The sequence below is a fragment of the Cervus canadensis genome, chromosome 6 (genome assembly GCF_019320065.1).
Source record: "Cervus canadensis isolate Bull #8, Minnesota chromosome 6, ASM1932006v1, whole genome shotgun sequence".
Classification (NCBI taxonomy): Eukaryota; Metazoa; Chordata; class Mammalia; order Artiodactyla; family Cervidae; genus Cervus; species Cervus canadensis.
This window is the reverse complement of record NC_057391.1, coordinates 8,772,402-8,791,419: the sequence shown is the minus strand read 5'-3', so window position 1 is coordinate 8,791,419 and position 19,018 is coordinate 8,772,402. Positions and strand designations below refer to the sequence as shown.

At 47.3% G+C, this 19,018-nt stretch overlaps 1 protein-coding gene across 8 annotated transcripts in view; it reads left to right on the top strand.

Annotated features, from left to right (window-relative positions):
* The window catches only part of LHFPL2 (LHFPL tetraspan subfamily member 2), a 169,891-nt gene that overhangs the window by 120,981 nt on the left and 29,892 nt on the right, over positions 1-19,018 (top strand). Inside the window, exon 3 of one of the 8 annotated variants that reach the window (XM_043470732.1) lies at positions 4,259-4,286. The exons of 4 other annotated variants lie outside the window; for them this stretch is intronic. The gene's annotated coding sequence lies outside the window, so the exon portion shown is untranslated. Of the gene's footprint in view, positions 1-648; positions 1,238-4,258; positions 4,287-11,028; positions 11,785-11,819; positions 12,055-19,018 lie in introns of those variants that run through there. 3 more of the 8 variants (XM_043470739.1, XM_043470738.1, XM_043470736.1) reach the window with 3 other exon arrangements.

Below are 19,018 nucleotides of genomic sequence, written 5' to 3'. Positions count from 1 at the left end.
AGGTTATGGAAGTTCAGCTACAAGTTATACTTGGATTTTCTGACTGTGCAGAGGAAAACCTCCTGTGTTGTTGAAGTGTAAACTGTAATTTGATTATTAGTTTAGAATTTTAAAAATAATTTTAAACAATCATCTAGAATTTCAGAGAAACTCATTTTAAATTTCATGACAAAATCATTTGTAGTTTTAGAAGAGTTCTGCTGATGGTATTTAGTTATGAATTGAAGTGCCCTTGAATAATTATATCAAAAATAAAATGTCTAATGAAAATAAAAGCCATAAGTGGATTTTTTTTTCATTTTTATTAGTTGGAGGCTAATTACTTTACAATATTGTAGTGGTTTTTGCCATACATTGACATGAATCAGCCATGGATTTACATGTGTTCCCCATCCCGATCCCCCCTCCCACCTCCCTCCCCATCCCCTCCCTCTGGGTCTTCCCAGTGCACCAGCCCTGAGCACTTGTCTCATGCATCCAACCTGGGCTGGTGCATAAGTGGATCTTATGGCTTAATGTGATATAGTCAGGAAAAATACCGTGAAAATCTCCCTTTTTGGTAATGCTTCTGCTATAGACAAAATGGCATGCAAACAATCTACTGTATGGGGGTTGAGACTACTTTATTTCTTTCCCCCTTTCTTCTTCTAGTTTCCAGAAACTTCAGGTAGATTTTTAAAAATTATTTTTGCAAATTGTTAAATGAATCAGTACCTAAAACAGACAAGTGCTTTTGGAAGTGTTGCTGCATTCACAGGACTGATTTTTACAGGGATATTAAAAAAACATTTTGTGGCTATGATTCATACCCTGATGCTCTTATAAATTCTTGCATTGCAGAAATTTGTGATTCAGTCTGTCAGATGATTTCCCTTCTTGAGACTGTAGTATTGCGAAAATTCGGCAATTTGTTTCACAAATCCTTTCATCTGCCTCCTTGTGTAATGCTTTCTGTTTTTAAAGCTGTGAGCATTTTATCACCCAGCCCCACGCCAGCCTTGCTGCATGGCCTGGCTCCATCCTACACTAAGCCCTGTTGCCCGCAGACTGTAAAACACTTTTCAGAGGCGCTCTGTGGCTTCACGCTTCAGGGAAAGTACTTTGTCAGTTCTTTTCAACCTTCACAGGAATGCTATGACAGTGAAATGAAGACATCAGGAAAAGTACTTTTCAGTTCTTAAGAAGACACCTGCTATAGGATTCCAGGTGTTGGCAAAGGCAAACTGTTCATTTTAAGGTATGAAGGGGTTGTCTTTGACAGGACTCTGCCAATTAACATTTGGTTGTCTGTGTCCAGTCAAAGAATGAATTTCTAAAACACAGTTTTTCAAAGTTTGTTAGCATTAGACTGGTTAATTTAGAAGTATCTTGGTTGTATTTATTAGCTCTTTTGAATGTGGACACTGTGTCTTGGATCTTGGAGGGGATGCTCTGTATTTATTGATTCAATTAAATGGCCCATGCCTCAGTTTCCCCTTCCTTGAAGCAGGATCCTAGTGCTTACCTAAAAGCTGAGGGAGGAAGTTGAGCTGCAATGCATGCATGGTCCTTGATTAGCCCAGCAACTGCTGCTTTATAAAGCCCATGAATGGCACCATGACTTTGAGTTACTGCTGCCTGAACATGTTCTGCACCAAATACACAAACACGGCAGTGAGTTGCAAAGAATGTGGTAAAGGACGGTGAGAGCATAAAGTAGGGAGCATGCAAACGGTTGAGTTAGGACCATTGTATCTATTTTGTACTCAGAGAGCCACACCAGATACAGTTCTGAGGCTAAATGCCTACATGAAAAAATGTGTGGGGTTAAGCATGTCAGGATTCTCTGTTTCTGGGAGCACAGTTACACTGAGCCAGCCAACTGTAGACAGATGGTAGTGTTTCAGAGATCAGTGGTAATCATAAAAGGTCCTGGCAGCTGTCAGGTTCAAAAAATAAAGAGGCTTATCAGAACTGAAAAACAAGAGAAATGGAAAGCAGAGATTGATGATATTGGGTGTTGCAGTTCCTATCCATGCTTCCTGTCTTCAGGACTTGGGATGGGAAATATTGGTGACACTTCACATTCTCTTCCACGCAGTTCAACCAACATCATGGATCTGAATAAATAAAGCTGGCAGGGAGAGGGGGTGGTAGGTGGAGTGGTATAGATGATTTTTCCAGTTGAATGACTTTGGTCAGTTTCTCTTTTGATGAGACTAAAAACTGTTACAATAATGAAATTCAAAAATTTTACCACCTTTCTTCTTTCCTTTCTATGTGACTGAAGTAAAATCTAAAATCCTTCATTCCTCAGCTCTACTAGTACAGTGAGGCTGGCCATCTTTACTGATTTTTAGGCAGAGGACTTTTTGTATCAAATTTGGGAACACAAAAAGGGTCGGGTAAAAATCATGTGATGGGAAGCTGATCCAAATTTTGGTCCTTTTTGAATTAAAAATTGTCCTCAGCACCGAGAGTGGACTATACCTCCTGGAAGGCAGTCAGACAGTCATGTTGCCGTTTATCAGCCTTCCTCATGGCTGAGCTCTCCTGGACTTCTCATTTGAACTTTTGAAAAATCTCCTCAGCATTAAGACCTTCCCTGAAGCTGGATCTTGAGCATCTTGCATCCTGATTTCCCGACAGAATTGAGTTAAAAACATAGTAACTGAGTCCGTTTGTTTTTCTGTCTCCAAGGTGTTTGGCCCCACATTCGTCCTCCCAGCCTGAGCGGGAGAGGAACACAGTTACTCACTGACAGGAACGAGCTCTGGAAACTTGTCCAAATGTTGGCTGGGGAAGCCCAGTTCTCCCTCAAGCAGGACTAAATGTTTCCCAAATTAATTCTGACAAAGTGAGTTTAGAGTCAACTTTCTGGAGTTTCTCAAAATGATTGAGGGTATTTTAAGTCAACTCTTTGTTGGCTGTTTTTCCAGTGTCTAACCCCTACTACCTGTTGGGAGCTTCATTTATGTCAAATACTTTACTTTCTAAGCTATGCTGTGGGAGTTTTTATCGTGTAAAAATTTCCCTGGAATGTAAATGCCCTATGATGTCTTTGGTTTGATGTTGGGGTCAAATGCAGGCCGCTGTCTGACCTTCCTTCAGGAAAGAATGGACGCTTGTTTTGCTTTGCTCATTTGGTTCTCAGCGTGCTTTCAACCAGCAACAACACAGTAGTGTTAGGGGTAGAAATCACTTGCCTCCGTGGGGTTTTTGGGTGGACAAGACTTGGGATCAGAAGATTATAGATGTGTGGGTGCGTGGTTTCATGTTAATGTGTGCAGCCTTCAACGCTGGGCACAAGCCTACTACTATTCTGGGTTATTTATTTTACTTTAATGAGCAAAGAGAAATATGGTGCACTTGAATGACATAATAATAGGCAACAGCATGTTCTTGAGTTATAAGTAAATCATGGTCAGAAAAAGACAGTGAAGAGGGTGTTTCACTAAATATTTCCAGGCTCTATCTCACAAAGGCTTGGTGGTATTTTGGAGTGGCTAATTAGGAGATAGATCCAGTTTCGTGCTGCCTTCTCTGTGAGTCAGATGACCATTGGAAACAGATTATTTCAGGCTGCAGCTACCGGATACAGTCACTGGCGATTTCCAAACCCAAGACGGTTTGAACGCTGATTGAGTCACTGTGTTTGTGTTCTGACTGTTCCATCAAACCCAGGCCGCGTGGGAAGCGCTGATGACACGGGCTGGGTTGGAGAGGCGAGGGTCTGTTCCTGGCTGCAGCGGGGAGGCAGGGGCTGGGGCTGAGCGGGGGGCTGCTGTCCCCACCCTTCAGTGTGAGGTCTGCCCATCCCACCGCGGGGCCCAGGGCTCAGTTGGTGGGAGACGTCCTGGTCTGAAGCTCCTAATCCCTGCTCTCAAAGGCAGGGGCCTCGGGGCAGCCCTGGGGCGCTGCAGCCTTTCTCAGCAGGCTCGGGGGTGTCTCCAGAATGAGCTGGACAACAGCGCCCGGCAGAGAGCAAGGCTCCAGGGCTCGCCTCTCCCCACTTCTTCAGCATCTGCTCCTGTTACTTTTCCTTGCTGCTTCAACTTAGGGCCCTCTCTCCCCTCCCAGTGACCAGCTGTCACTATGTAGGTGCTCACCAGCTCTTACCTTGGGAACCCCACCCCCCTAGGTTCAGTGGCCTGAGTTGGGTTTTAAAGTGTGAATTTTTACCTCTCCCTCTTTGTGTCAGGATGTTTCCTTTTGCTCTGTAGCTATTTTTCATTTCTTTTATTTTCCCTTGATACCTACCCCCTTTTCGTCCCCACAGGGATTCAAGCAACTGGATTTCCATCAAGGTTAGTATCATGGTGGTTGTGTTCCTAACGTTCTAGCCCTAAGTGCCCTTGGAAAGACTGTCTAGATGTGAGCCATGTGGGCCATTTGTTCTTACCCGATTGTCAAATGACCTGCTCAGTTTTGTCTTCCAAGATCAAGGGAGTACAACTCTCGTTTTTGGTTTTTTTTCAACTCTAGTTGTTAACAATTTCATTGATGCCATTTCCCAAAAGTTTACTGTGTATCAGGCTCTGTGCCGAGTATTTAACATTTATTTTCCCATTTAATCTTCATATCAATCTTATGAAGTAGATAGTGTCAACTTTTAAAAAATGCACAATGTGAAAGTTTCAAGTTAAATTTTATTTGGGGCAAAATGAGGACTGCAGTCTGGGAGACAGCACCTCAGATAGCTGAGAGACTGCTCCAAAGAGGCAGAGGGAAAGGTCCGTACATACATGACTTTGGTAAAGTGAGAGGAGTACATGCAATCAAGCACATTTATTTTTAGGAGTTTCTACCAGTCTTGTGAAGCTTCTGTTAGTCAAAAGAAACAGTCGTCACCATGAAGGATTTTAGTGCTTGTCTAGATACGAGGAGATACAAGAATTGGGCTCATAAAATCAGCTCCTGAGAATATGCAACTCTCTGAAGACCTGTCCTGCCAGTTTTCCCAGAGCACAGATGCCTCGTTTCTGCTCTCCACCCTGAACTCCTTCAGGGGGTGTTGAGGTCAGCTGCTACAGCAGCACGATTTAATCCTTGTGGAGGTGGATGGCAAGCAAGCACCCAGGGCAAGTGCCAATTTGTAGTTGACAGTAGTATTGTCTGCATTTTGCAGCTGGAGAAATTGAGGCACAGGGTAGTTGGTTATTTGCCCAGCATCATGCTGCTAGTATGTGCCATTTGCCAGGACTTGAATCTCATCTCAGTCTAGATCCTATGCCTTAACCACCTTCCAGGACCGAATTGTCTTCCAGGGCATATGTTAGTGTCTAAAGACAGTTTATATTGTTCCAACCGGGAGGATGCTACTGGCATATAGCGGGAAGAGGTTAATGCGTGGGTGCTCAGTTACTCAGTCCTTTCCGACCCTTTGCAACCCCGTGGACTGTAGTCGGCCAGGCTCCTCTGTCTGTGGGATTCTCCAGGCAAGAATACTGGAGTGGGTTGCCTCGTTTGGGTCTCAGGAATGGGTGAGGCTCCTGTGGTCCCACAGGCCACATGCACAAAGCCCCACAGAGCAGGCAGGGAGGGCACCGGCTGGTGAGGCAGGGTCCGTGGGCTGCCTGCACCTTCCGTATGGAGCGGTCCTCCCAGCCTCAATCACGGCCTCCTGTCTCCTCTGTGTTCCAGTCACGTGCTTGGCCCCTCTGCTCAGCAGGCAAATCCGAGAGTTCCCAGTTGGAGAAGTTTAAGGTCTTCCTGTTTGTCTGATACTCCTGGCAGAGAAAAAGTCCCCATCTGTGCATTGTCCGCCCGTTTCCTTCCCCTAGCTCCCCTCTGCACGCCCCCAGCAGCCTCGAAGTACTGTATTGTTCCCATTCTTCCTCATCTTGACCTTGTGCTAACTGCCTATTTATTGTAATGACTCCTCAGATAAGGTACTCCTTGGGACTTTTTTTTAGTAAATGCTTTGGGCCAGGAAATTGAGGATCTAGCTAAAATGCAGTGCACGGCATTTTGAAGTGTATCTCAGACCACAGTGAAAGGGACCAGAGCCCGCTCAGCTGTCTCTTCACCTCTTTTCTAGTTTGTGTGTTTGCTTCCTGGGTCGTGAACACCCCTTTGGGTGTTGGTCCCTGCAGATGACGGCCACCCATGACCAGTTCCGTCCACCTTGCCCTCCGGGACACATGGTCACCTCGTTCTTCTCCCTTGGACTGGCCCTCCATCCCGTTGGCAGTTTTCTCATGTCCCCAGGATACACCCTGGTCCTCCCGTCTCCTTCCCCCACACCGTCCGCCAGGAGGTCTCATCCGTACCCCTGACATCCTTGCTTCCCCAGGTGCCCCAGTGCCTGCTCATGTCCTGATGAGGTCCGCAGAGACCACTCGTTCTCCTCTACCCAGACTAGACTTGTGATCTTGCCCAGCATGCCCTCCTGCCATATTCTGGCTCCAGGGAATCAAAATGTTTGAGTAGTTGTACAGATATCTGGGAGTGCTCCTTGATTCCTCTTCCCAACAACCTCCAGGGCCAGTTAGACTCTCGAGTATTACTGTCTTTTTAAACATTTCTCAAAACCACCCCCTCCGCTGCAGTAGTTCTGGGGCCTTTCTCTTCTTGCTTGGATCCCTGCCAGGGCTTCCCGCTGGCCGTCCTGGCTCTGCAGGTGTGCCCCTTCCAATCGCTGGCTGCAGTCCACTCGATGGGGTGGGGGGCAGTGGCCCCCATTGCACAGACCTGTGGATCCTTGGCTTCCACTGAGCCTGTGTGCAGGTCTGGGTGCACGAGTGCAAGGGGCACGTGGGCACGCTTGGTGCGGGCTTATCCCTGCCTTTACTAGCCTGCGCCTCACAGGTGTCCACGGAAATCATCCGTAAGTCGCCTATAATAGAAATGGGGAAAAAAAAATTTAAAAAAAGAAAAAAAAAGAAATGGGGACGAGTTTTACTTGAGCCACACTGAGGATAACAGCCCCGCAGTTGCTCAGATAACTAAGGAGCTGCCCCAGAGAAGCATGGTTTTCAGCACAGGGTCATAACTTTTCATAGCAAAGAACATCAAACAACTCAGAGATGCAATCCTTCAAGGTTTTTAAAAAAAAAAAGAACAGGTCATCATGTACACAGCAAGTCAGTATGGCCTTGGCACCTGGAAAGGGAGTCTTATCATTGACGGAGAACCAGCACTGGTGTCCTAGGAAGAGAGGCATTTCATCTTTATTTTTAACAGGACATGCTTTTCTTTTGGTCGTGGGATCCTTTTCTTTAATAATTAAAGCAGATGCACGATGTGTGTTTGACAGGCCACCAGCAGGCTGTTTTAGTTAGCATAGAATTTATGTGAAATCATGGATAAGCCAGAATGACTTCCCCATACCCAGTATGTGAACATTTCTTCCTCACAGAGGTCCTAAAGATGAGTTCTCTAAAACGCAAGCCAGATTTTGTTACGTTTTTGGCTGAAAACACTGTAGGGGCCCCTCCTTGTAGCGGACAGCACAGAGTGCAGAATCCCAGGCGAGACTCATCCCTCCTCCTGCCGCGTTCCTGCCCGTCCTCCCCACCCCCACCCCCGGCTTTGGCTTCAAGGGACGACCTTGACCCTGGCCGGCCCTGTGCCTGGCACTTGCCCCCGTGGCCTTCTCCCCTCCAGGCAGAACAAGGGGCCCCTCTTTGCTGCTTCACTGGCACCAAGGGCTCTGTGCTGGGCCCACCTGCCGACTTCCCTGTTGCCCTGCTGGCCTGGGACCCCTCTGAGGCTGGAGAGCCATCATTTTGGTGTCCGAGCACTGGTCCCAAACCAGGCACATGGACACACTTCAGAAGCCACTGTCATTGGTATGTGAATGGGGTCTGTCTTTCAGACATGAGAGCATGCGGTTTCTAAGAAACGAACACTGCCAGCCAGGCTACTTCACCTTTGCCTTCTTTCTGCTGAGGCAGTTAGGGTACCCATAGACACCGAATGTCTTACTTAAGATGAAAAACTTGTCTTTTGTTTTAACTGGAGGACAGTTGCTTGGCAATGTTGTGGTCTCTGCCTCACATCAATGAGGATCAGTCACACTTCTTAACCACATCCGTTGGAGCCCCTTCCTCCCTCTCCTAAAAAGGTCCGACGTGGTCAGGAGTGGAGAGAGAATTTAGTGGGAGGGGACAGCTTGAAAAAACAGGTTGCAAATTCCTTTTGGGACCACACTTTGTACAGGCAGACTCTTCCTCTGGTGTGGTCATTTAATTTTTTCCTGAGCCAAATTGATACATATTTACTCTATGCAGTACAGACTATTTCTCTGAGTGGTAAAGACTTCCATCAACAGTGGGTTTTTCTTTTTTGTCTTTTTTAATGCATCAGAGAATATCATGCTCTGGAAGCGGCAAGGGGCAAAGCAGACACGCGGGTATCACCCCACTAGCTTCCTAAAACCGTCCTGGCTTGATGTCAGTGTTTATCTCTGACATGTTTATCTCTTAAAACCGCCAAAACTCCATGTGTCCTAGGGGTTTCTTTCTTGATCGAATTTGGATCAGAAAGCCACACTCACTTAACAGTCATCCTAGTTCCTTGAAATCATTATAAAAGTTTATGAATAACCCTGTAAGTTATAAAGTGAATTTGAATGGGTAAGGGGGCTGTTAGAGCATAAAGTTAATTTTCATTCTTCTGTTTAAAATTCATCGTACTAAATAGCTAGCAGATATGCCTGGATTAACAAGCATTCACCCTTTCAGCCATCATTTCTACTTAAACATACCAAAAAAAAAAAAAAATTGAGGCTCATCAGCATGCTTCTGTTTCGCTCAGGACATAAGCAGTATCAGCATGATCTAGCCCTTTAGTTTTCTTTTAAGAAGAGTTTTTAATGCCAGCATCCAGGGTTATCCAACAGAAGCAGAAAAATTCTAGCCTTTCTCCACCCCAACTGTGACCCTCCCTTCTGAACTAATGATGGATTTACTTTGCAGTTATTATAGTCCTGATAAAAGCCTTATCGCGGTTTCCTCAGGGTTCTCCTTGATCTGGTGCTGCCCCACCCACTAGAGCACTCTTCTCTGCAGTCCCATTCCTCTTGGCCTTGGTCTTTCTTAATGTCTCTGTGTTTCCTGATTCCAACTTTAATGACATTTCCATGAGGCCAGTAAGAGTATCTTTGTGTCTCTTCCCGGCCCACCCTCCCGCCCTCCTTTCCCTGCGTGTTCCCTGCACACCTTGGGCTGTCAGATCTTGGACAAGGGCACCTGCCTGGTCTTACCTCTTTAGCAGCTTCAGTGCTTCGTTCAATAAAAGTTAGCAGTTGCTCATCACCATGATCAACAATGTACAGTAACACAAGTTCTCCAGTTTGGGAAGCCCACAACATGCGACTCCTTTTTAAGTGCTTTCGTTTCAGCAGATGTTTAATGAGCATTATTTTTAAAAAAGGCTGGGGTGTAATGAGATAAGAACAGAGGAAAAATCCAGAAATCAAATATTCTGGGACCTGGGAAAAATAAGAGCTATTTTTGCAGTGCTGGGTGCAGTTTCACCGAGTACCTCAGCCATTCATTGCTTCTGTTCTTTGAAGCCTCTGGGCCCTTGGCTTCTTGGCAGGTGGGTTAGGGTGATGGGGTGGGTGGTGTGTCTGAGCGTGTACACTTCAGTCATCAGCTCATCACCCACCTACACAGAGTGGCCTTAGACGGGCTGCACTTTTCTCCCTGCACTTATCACAGAGGCCAAATCCATGGAGCTCAGCGCTCGCTTTTGGGAATGGCCACCTCCGCTAAAGGGCAGTTTGGAAGAAAGGTCAGGAAGTTAGGAGGAGTGAAACTGGACATGTTTATGAGTGTTATTCTTGTTGACATAGCTTTATTCTCACAGTCTACCTCTGCAATTTAGGATGTGTGTGGTTGACCGCCAAATAATTTCTTACCAGAACCTCCCACCCCAGCCTTTACTATCTGCAGTTATCATTGTAATCAGACCAGTTTTACCAAGTCTTGGTAAGACATTGCCTTTGACAGCACTGAGACCAAAATTTAAAAAAGAAAATTTAATCCATCCATGATCTCATTGACAGTACCAAGTAAAATTGAAAATCACTTTAAATTAATGTCAGCTCAGCAGCTTCATCTCCAGGCTGTTGGGTTGGAGTGCTGAATTTTTAAATATCATTTGAATCATTTCAAATGATCGTAACAAAACAAGACATTTTATTAGATCATTAATAAGAATACTTACCAGAAGTAAGTGCCCCTGGATGGATGCAAATCAGCCTTCTGGGGCCATTTATAACCGATGAGAGAATTGCACTGCTTGACTTTAATAATTCACCCAGGAACAGAGAATAAACAGCAGCGAACATTAATTTTATTGGACAGTTTCATACGGTTTATGTTTTGAAATAAAAGGGATATGACTTGACTCCTGCCTGAAACCAAAGCACTTATAAAGGACTCCCTCATGTTGTTGGCATCTCCGACTGGAGAACTTGTTCTCAGATGCATTTGTTAATCAGTTGGCACCCTTCTTGCAATAAATAAGAAGCCAAAATATAAACACTTTACACAGTGACCACAGCTTTGTGTTCTATCATGTCCTTTGGCATATGGCTATGAAATTCTTTATAACCCATCATTTTACTTGTCTAGAACTCTGGGAACTGACAGTGACCATGATCATCTACAGACCCTCACCACCACCCCTCCCCACCTCTGTACCTGAATCTCTGAAGCTAGAGCAGCTAAGGATGCCGAGTGTGGTCACACACCATTAGCCAAGAGCCTAGACCAGAGTCCGTGGTCCCCTGCTTCCTGTCTAGTGTTTTTGTCCCCACGTATGACTTTACCATTTGACAAGCTTCAGTCTACAGTCATTGATATTAAAAGGTGACTTTTGTGTGTGACTGTGTGGAGACAGCCCTCCGAGAGCAGAAAAATAAATGTTGAGCAAATATGATAATAGTAATAATTCCTACCACCTATTGAATATTTAAAATTATACCTGGCTTTACATGCATGTATTTTTAATCCTTATAATACCCTTTGAGGTAGATCCTTTGAACACCCACACTTCATTGCTGAAAGACACAGAGCTACAGGTACAGGCAGGGTGATATTATTGAAATAGATCTTCTGTATCCTTTTTGTATCCATTTGTATCCTTTATGCTATAAAACTCTTCTTACAGGGAGAAAATCGGTGTTTGATGGTGAAACTACTTACCCCAGGCCAGGTGGGCCCTAGAAGATCTAAATGGGGAAAGGCGTGACTTCATAGGTGGCCATGCTGATGTGGGGTTTGCGGGTGGGGAGGCTGGGTCCCGCTCCAGGGATTCTACTCCACCTGCCTGGCGTACTTTGCTTTTGCCAAGCACATTTTAAGCTTATGACTGACTGAGTTGACCTTCACAACAAGCCTATGTGGTAGGTTCTGTTAGTACCCTCTGTTTGCAGACCCAGGAACTGAGGTACAGCGCCACCTCTGGGCCCAAGGTCACCGCCTAGCAAGTGCTAGAACGGGGATTCAAGTCCAGACAGTCTGGCTCCAGACGGGAGCGCTCCCCGAGGTGCCTTTCTGGATGAGCTCATTGGCTGGAAGGGTGGGGCAGTGGGTTTGGTAGCAGTCTTGGGAGAGTGACTGTTGAGTCCACACTCATCCTGTTCGTGAGCCTGAGAGACCTCCCCCGAAGTCCTGCCCGCATTTTCTGCCAGGACCCAGAGTGGTCAGCCACCCTGCGCGTGCACGTGGGACGCGGAGAAAGGGACTTTCTCTGCCCCGTGTGGGTATCTGCTCACAAGGCCAGAGGTCATCAGAGCCGTGGGAAACGTTTGCTGTGAGGAAGCCTGTTAGCTCCAAACACGCCAGAGAAGTATGTGTCAGCACCCAGGGGTGCTCCTTTTTCTTACCTAACCAGAACACGGGCTTCTTTTTCCCTCCTCTGATTGCCTGGCACTCCCTTGCCAAGCACCTTTCTGTTTCTGAGCCACGTGGGTTCAAAGCGGAGGCACCCACTCCAGCCTGGCACTCCGGGGAGGCTGGGGCAGGAGCCCCTGGCAACCTCCGGAGTCCAGGGCTCTGGCCACGTGCATCATCCGGGACCGGCTTCCTCTCTGCCCACCTTCCTTAGCAGCCCTTCCAGGTGAGCATCTGGGAACAAGGGATCGGGGTGTCTCTGGGAAATGAAGCTAAAGCCCTTTGTGTTCCCAGCCTCTCCAGTAGTTTCATTTTTGTTCCGAAGTGGCTTGGTCCTCTGACCTGTTCTCTCTTCTTCTGAGTTCATCTCTGTTTATGAGGCTGCACTGCTGTTAGAAGCTGTGACAATAAGTCCCTGTTCCCAGAAAGAGTACTGCATCTCATGAACAAGGACAAGGGTTCAGACTGGCAGAACGGGGTTTTCTGTGACCAGCTTGAACTTTGATCTGCACTGACTTCATCTGGGCCGCTGTGAGCAGAGCTCACTGGGCCGCCGCCTCCCGCCTGGCACGTTCCTGTGGCCTCAGGCCAGTTCAGTTATGCCGGCCGAGGTCCTGCCTGCCTTTGAGGGTGGTTCTGAATGTAGAGGATGTTGAACTTGCTTTTTCTCGAAGTGTTGCATCCCTTTGGGAGCTACACTTAAGCTCATCTGTTTCCAAAACACCGTCTGAATCCTAAATGTCTGGGGAATTCCTCTAGTTAATAAATGAAGGAAGCTTAAACTGGTCTCCAGTTTTGAATTTGACATTCTCAGGGGAAGTTGAAAAATGCTGTGTGGCTTGATCTCTGGCTGTGAAATCACTGAGACGGACAGTGTGGGATGAACTGGGTGTGGATGCAATGTACAAATCTATCTTGCTGACCTTTTAAATGTTAAAAAAATCTGACCTTACAAATGTGTGTGAATGTGTATGTGTGCATTCCTCATCACACAGTATTTCATGGGTCTTAAACGTTTGAAAGAAGTAAGGCACTAGAGAGGGGAGATTTTTGAAACATAAGTAAAGAGCCACGTTTGTGAATATCCACTTGTGTTTTTGTTTTTTTTTTTTTTTATTGCAGATGCATTTAACACATAAAGCCTTAGGCTATTTCCATATCCTTCTATGAGCTTGCTGTCTTTCCAGAAGGGTGTGTTATGGACTCACGGGGCAGTTTAGACCTTAATGCTGCAGGTTGTACCTTTGGTTGTGAAAAGCCAGCATCAGTGTGAGTGAAATAATAAAAACAGTGAGTTTGAACATTTCAGTGATATTCTTAGAAATATCAACATAGCCTACAATAGACTTTGACTCTAAGTCACTCAGAAACTTTCTAAACTTCATTAACAATGTTGGTTAGAAACAGAAGTGACCTCAGTGAGAATGTAAAAGATTTGTTTCTGTTTGTTTTTAAGGCAAGTAGTGGCTAGCATTGTCTTAGTCCCTGGGTAAATCCCAAATTAGATCTTGGTTTTTAAGGATACAGGTTATTTTACATGATTAGGCCCAGTTCACTGATAATATCCTTCATTGGGTAATTAGAAATGTGTCATTCTGCTGAGAGCTTTGCCAATAAACCCAATGACAGCTGCAAGGTTGGCGGTGTTGGTTTTGATGGGCTTCTGGGTGAAGGTCGCTGCCGTTGTGAGCTGCTTCTGCCCTGCGCCCTCTGAGAAGTTCCTGGGCTTTGGGCTTTGGGCTGGCAGCCCCGCCTGTGGGTCATGCAGCTGGGCTGTCCCCGGGCCACGCCGGGATGAGGCTCCCATCACCTCCTTAACGGCTGCTGGAACCCTGGCACTAAGGCCCAGCTTGAACATTAACCACCGCCCTTGCTTCTGTCAGTAGCACTTTCGGGTCAGGTTTTCAGGGCCAGTGGAGATGCAAGGAAAGAAAACCATTTCTGCCATTCTTTAACCACCTGTGACTATTTCCAGATTAACATTTTTGTCTACTACTAGTTATTGAGCTTGTAAGATGATACCACATATGTATGTGTGTGTGTATCTCTACATATACAGACATGGCTCAAAAAGAGGTGATACCTAACTTAAAACAACTGTATTTTTAAAGGGACGGGTATTCTCACCGTTAGCTGATGTTCACCCTCCTCATAGAAGCTACCAGTTTTTTAACCCTAATGCTCCACAGTCTTTTCCTCCATCTCTGGAACAACTGTATTCCTAGAGGGACTATTTGGGTTCTCATGATGGAGATGGCCTGAAAGCAGTTAAAAGTGTGGTCAAGGCCACTTCTCTGCCTGCGAGCCGCTCCTTCTGCCTCGCGCCCCGTGGGCTGAGCTTTTCACTCGCTGCCTGCCCGGCTGCCATTCCTTCCTGATCCCAGCCAGAGGCCCAGGGCGTTGGTCATCCCCACTGCTCTGCTCTGGTCTCTTGCCCCCTCAGTTCATGGATACCTCACTCCGGCCCCCTGCGCTCCATTCCCAGGAAAGACCTCTGTCCTGGGCTGACACCAGCTACCAGCGGGCCCTGGAGGTGTCTCCTGAGCTCCCGGCCTGGCCAAGCCGCCTGCAGGCGGAGCTCAGAGCTCTCTTCTTGTGCTTGTTAGAAGCACACCTCCGAGCTGCTGCCCTAGCTGGCAGCTGACTGACTGGAGCCACTGCAGGATGGAAGAAATAGGAGCAGAGAAGGAAAGGGAGGCAGCGTGAGTGAGTCAGGACTCTGGTAAGAGGCTCGGAGAAGCGCCTGATGTGGAAAGTGGTTCTTGCAGCTGCGGCGCTCAGGGTCACTTCTCATTGTCCTCATTTGCTCAGAAGGGGTTTTTTCTTCTTTCTTGGTACTTCCACGCATTAACCGTAAGATAAGTATATGAAGAAAGTAAACTTTTTACTGAAGCAGTCTACCTTGTTGAATTGTACAGTGAATGCTTCTGAGATAGTTGCCAGTCTTTAGTGGGGCTTCCCTGGTGCCTCAGTGGTAAGGAATCCGCCTGCCAATGCAGGAGGTGCAGGTTGGATCCCTGGGCCAGGAAGATCCCCTGGAGGAGGGCATGACAACCCACTCCAGTATTCTTGTCTGGAGAATCCCATGGACAGAGGAGCCAGGCGGGCTCCAGTCCATGGGGTCGCAGAGTCGGACACGACCGAGTGACTCACACACACACAGTGTAGGTCACTAGGGGACTTATTGTTGTCCAGCTGCAAACTTCTTTCCCGTGGCTATCATAGAGGATGGTGGAGTTGAATGTATCACGACACCAAAGACAGAATGGACGGGTCCTGGCTCTGCCAGGAGCTCGGCCCTCAGAGGGAGTTGGGTTGTGTGTGACCTGAAAGTCTCAGCATTGGCAACCACGGAGGTTTGAGTGTTTTTTTGTTTTTGTTTTTTTACCCACACCACTTGTCCGTCAAGGGTCAGCTGTGCCGCTGCTTCAACAGGGACTCAGGCTGTCAGAGAGGTCTCCTCTGGGATTTTTCATATTTCATGGGAGAGAGAAGTGAGCTGGACAACAAAGCACCCCACCCCCCCAAGCTCTTCTGCCCAGAAGTGGCATGTGTCACTTCTACCCACGCTGAATTGGCTGAACGAGTCCCATGATCTGGTCTCATGTCAGTGGGGTTGGGAAGTATCATCTTCCTCCAAGAAGGGACACGATATTTGAAAGAATAATACATCCTTTCACAAGAGCTTTCCCAGAAGCTTCCAGTCAGGAGACGACTCTTCTTCTACTTGATTCTTGAGTTTACTTGATGTTTCATGGGTTTGTGTGAGAGGCTCAGAAGTAACGGACGGCATAATCCTCTTCACTGATCGTGTTTGGGTTTTCTTAAGCTGCTGGAAGGGAACCTGGCTGATGGCCGTGTGTCTTGTGAACAAGCAGCGATTCTTTCTGCCTCTGTGCTGAGGGGACGGGAAAGCCTGCAGTTGCTGGCAGAATGAACATCCAAACTCCCTGATGCTGGGGGCACTGCCCAGCTGTCACTTAGATGAGCCAGAAGCCCTTCCTCTAAGGGTTATTGATTCTCAGGGTTGGGTCACTGAAGCAGAGGACATGGCAATCTCCTCTCTATTGGTGTCCTCTATTGACACCAGGGAGTTCATGAAGCACCAAGTATCTTGATTTTATATGTAAGTTCTTATAAGCTTTTTGGTTTTCACCCTTTGTTGCTTTGTCCATTAAAACTCTCTGCTTTCTTTTATTTTTGTATTTAAATTAAAAAAATGGGGCAGTGGAGTCTCCATTGCAGCATGCAGGCTTTCTCTGGTTGCAGCATGTGGGGACTGCTCCCTAGGTGCAGTGTGCCGGCTTCTCTTGTTGCAGAGCGTGAGCTCTCGAGTGTGCAGGCTTCAGTGGTCACAACACACCAGCTTCAGTAATTGTGGCACACGGGCTTAGTTGCCCTGCAGCACGTGGGATCTTAGTTCCCTGATCAGGGATCGAACCTCCATCCCCTGCATTGAAAGGTGGGTTCTTAACCACTAGACCACCAGGGAAGTCCCAAAACTCTGTGCTTTCTTATTGACCCTGAAAATGCTGGTGAGGCCCACTTAGGGGCTTATATTTTTCCAGAATTCATTATGAATATGAAAAACACTTTCTGTTTAAACATATATATAACAGAGACATTGAAAGGCAGCTCCTGAAGCTCAAGTTCTGATTCCACTTAAACCTGAAGCCTTTGACATCCCACAGTGAGTGCAGGGTGTAAGCCCCTGGCTAATGGGATCTTGACTGAATCACACCCTAGTGTCTGCCGTGGAAGTTGGTTCTCCAGTCACTCCTGTTGGGCAGAAACAGAAAGAGACATAAAGGAAGACGGTGACATTTTCCAAAAGGTTTCCTCAACCTCCTAGAGGTTTTTAGATGATGACATTTGTAGAAAGAAAAAAAGGTTATGAAATGTGTAAGTGGGCTTGAAAAATCTTAAAGAATGGATCATTTAGAAGGTGGACCTGTTGACTTTGGTTGATGACTCCTCCAGAAATGCGTGCTCAGAAAGCAGATTGACTGGGTACAGAGGAGTTGAAGTGGGCATCAAGGAAGAAATATCTGACTGACCGGGACTGGGGAATTAAAAAACAAACTTGACAGTGAGCAACTCCTCACCAAGTGCTCCAGACCCAGACAAAAAGAGGCTTGCTGAGGTGTTCTGGAGCGTGGAGCCTCTGCTTCTCCGGGGGGCCGGGGTGGGGCACCAGGCAGCTGAAACCACCGCTGGGTTCAGCAGGAGAGAGAACCACCCTTCAGAGGGGAGCTGAGCTGGGGTCAGTAAGACCTGGAACGCCTAAGATTACTTAGGTCTACTTGGTAAGTTCCTTGGGATTCCCTGACATTTGCAGCGGCCACGGCCACCTGAGCACGTCCTGAGTGGCCAGCCCAAGTCTGGAGGAGGAGAATTCGAGAGAAATAAAAGCCGTGTGGCCAAGGGAAGTTTCAAGAAGCCCCATTTTGCCATTTGGAGAGATTACTGAAAACAAAAACTGACTTCCATGTGTGGTCCAGAGAAACTCCCAGGACCCCACGAGAGGCAGGGTCAAGATTCTGTCGATCCTGGCCAGTTGGAGTCCATGTCCTTTCAGCCTGACATCTTGGACAGATCAGCCTGACATCTTGGACAGCCTGATGCAGATTAGCTTGGACCTTTAACAAATTTCAGAAAAACAAGTGAAGGTGTACTTAATTTAGTGAATGCTATGCATGTCCGTCCAGATGATAGAGCTTGACTTACTCTTTAGAGCAGGTGTTTCTAAAATATGAGGGTTTAGAGCTCTGTTCTGAAGTTGCACCTAGACATATGAAAACTGCAGGAAGCGCCCAGCGTGGGCTCTCGCCACCCACGCCGCCGACTTGCTGTGTCGGGAGCGGCCTGTGATATTGGCCGCCTTGACCTCTGCCCACTAGATACCCGTAGCACACCTCCCCGCCCCAAGTTGTGATAACCAACGATGTCTCTAGACATTGCCAGATGCTCCCTGCAAGGCAGGGAGGGCACAGTTGCCCCCAGTTGAGAGATTGCCCACAGAGTCAGAGTTGGGATGTGGGGGCTAGTTATCCCTGAGGAAAGCGTGTTGGCAGCCAGGAGGAGGTCTGAGCCTATTGAGACCGTAACTTAAGAAACAGTGTAATTTCTAGGGTATTTGGACCCTCTTCTTCAATAGAGTCAAGGTGTCTGCATTTCCATAGTCAGTGTATTTTAGGGGGTAACCAGGGCAAGTGAGAGTTTGCAGACTTCCTTCGGTAACTGATTAAAAAAAAAAATAATAAGTCCATGCAGGGTTCCGAGCTATTCACACCAGGACTGTCCCATCGGGTCTCACTCTGCTTTGTGCTGTGAAGAGGAGGTGCTGGTGGATGGGGGCCCCTTGCCATAGGAGGGTTCCTGGACAGCATGGGAGCAAGGTCGGGGGGACAGCTGGCTGCCCTGCAGAATCGCTCGTTCCTGCCCTCGTGTGGCTTCGTGAGCTGTGCGGGGACGCGTCTGGCTCTGCTGATGCGCTGGGCCACACACATCCTCACCCTCTAAGCCCCAGCAGCCCTGCCCCATCCCCATCTGACCCACCCGCACCCCCGACCCAGCACCACGCAGCCTCTCGTGCGGGCAGAACTCACTGAGTCTGAGACCCTCTTCCGGCTGACTGAATCAGAATTCACTGTGTAAAGAATCTCCTGGGGGCTTGCTAGAGACGCAGTTCTGGCAGCCCCTCCAGAAAGTTTGGTTCAGTGTGTGGGAGCTGAGAACTTGTGCTCTTTGAAACAGGTGGCCCATATCCCCCTCTAGGAGCTGGGGGGGCCCAGGGACCACACTGCTTGAATCAGCGCTCTAGAGGGTCTTTCTAACTTTTGGAAGGCAGCAGCACATAAATTCTACTTTCCTAATCCTCTTATCCTTCCAGAAGACACTGGGCGGGAGGCCACGGTGCTGAGCCTCTGTGGGACTTGTATATCTGAGGGAGGTGGTAATAATGAACGTGGACATTGGCCAGGAAACTACCAGTGATGTGGGAGTAAAATGCAGCCTGCTCCGAAGGGTATCGATTATTTGGGCCACATGGGTCAGTGTAGTAAATTTATTATTAATCACAGGAGTTCATATTTTTTAGTACTTACTGAACCACAGATACTGTGTAAAGTTCCTTTGGTAAGGAATTTGTTTAGCTTCCAGGGTGGCATCCCTCAAAACAGAGCTTCTTA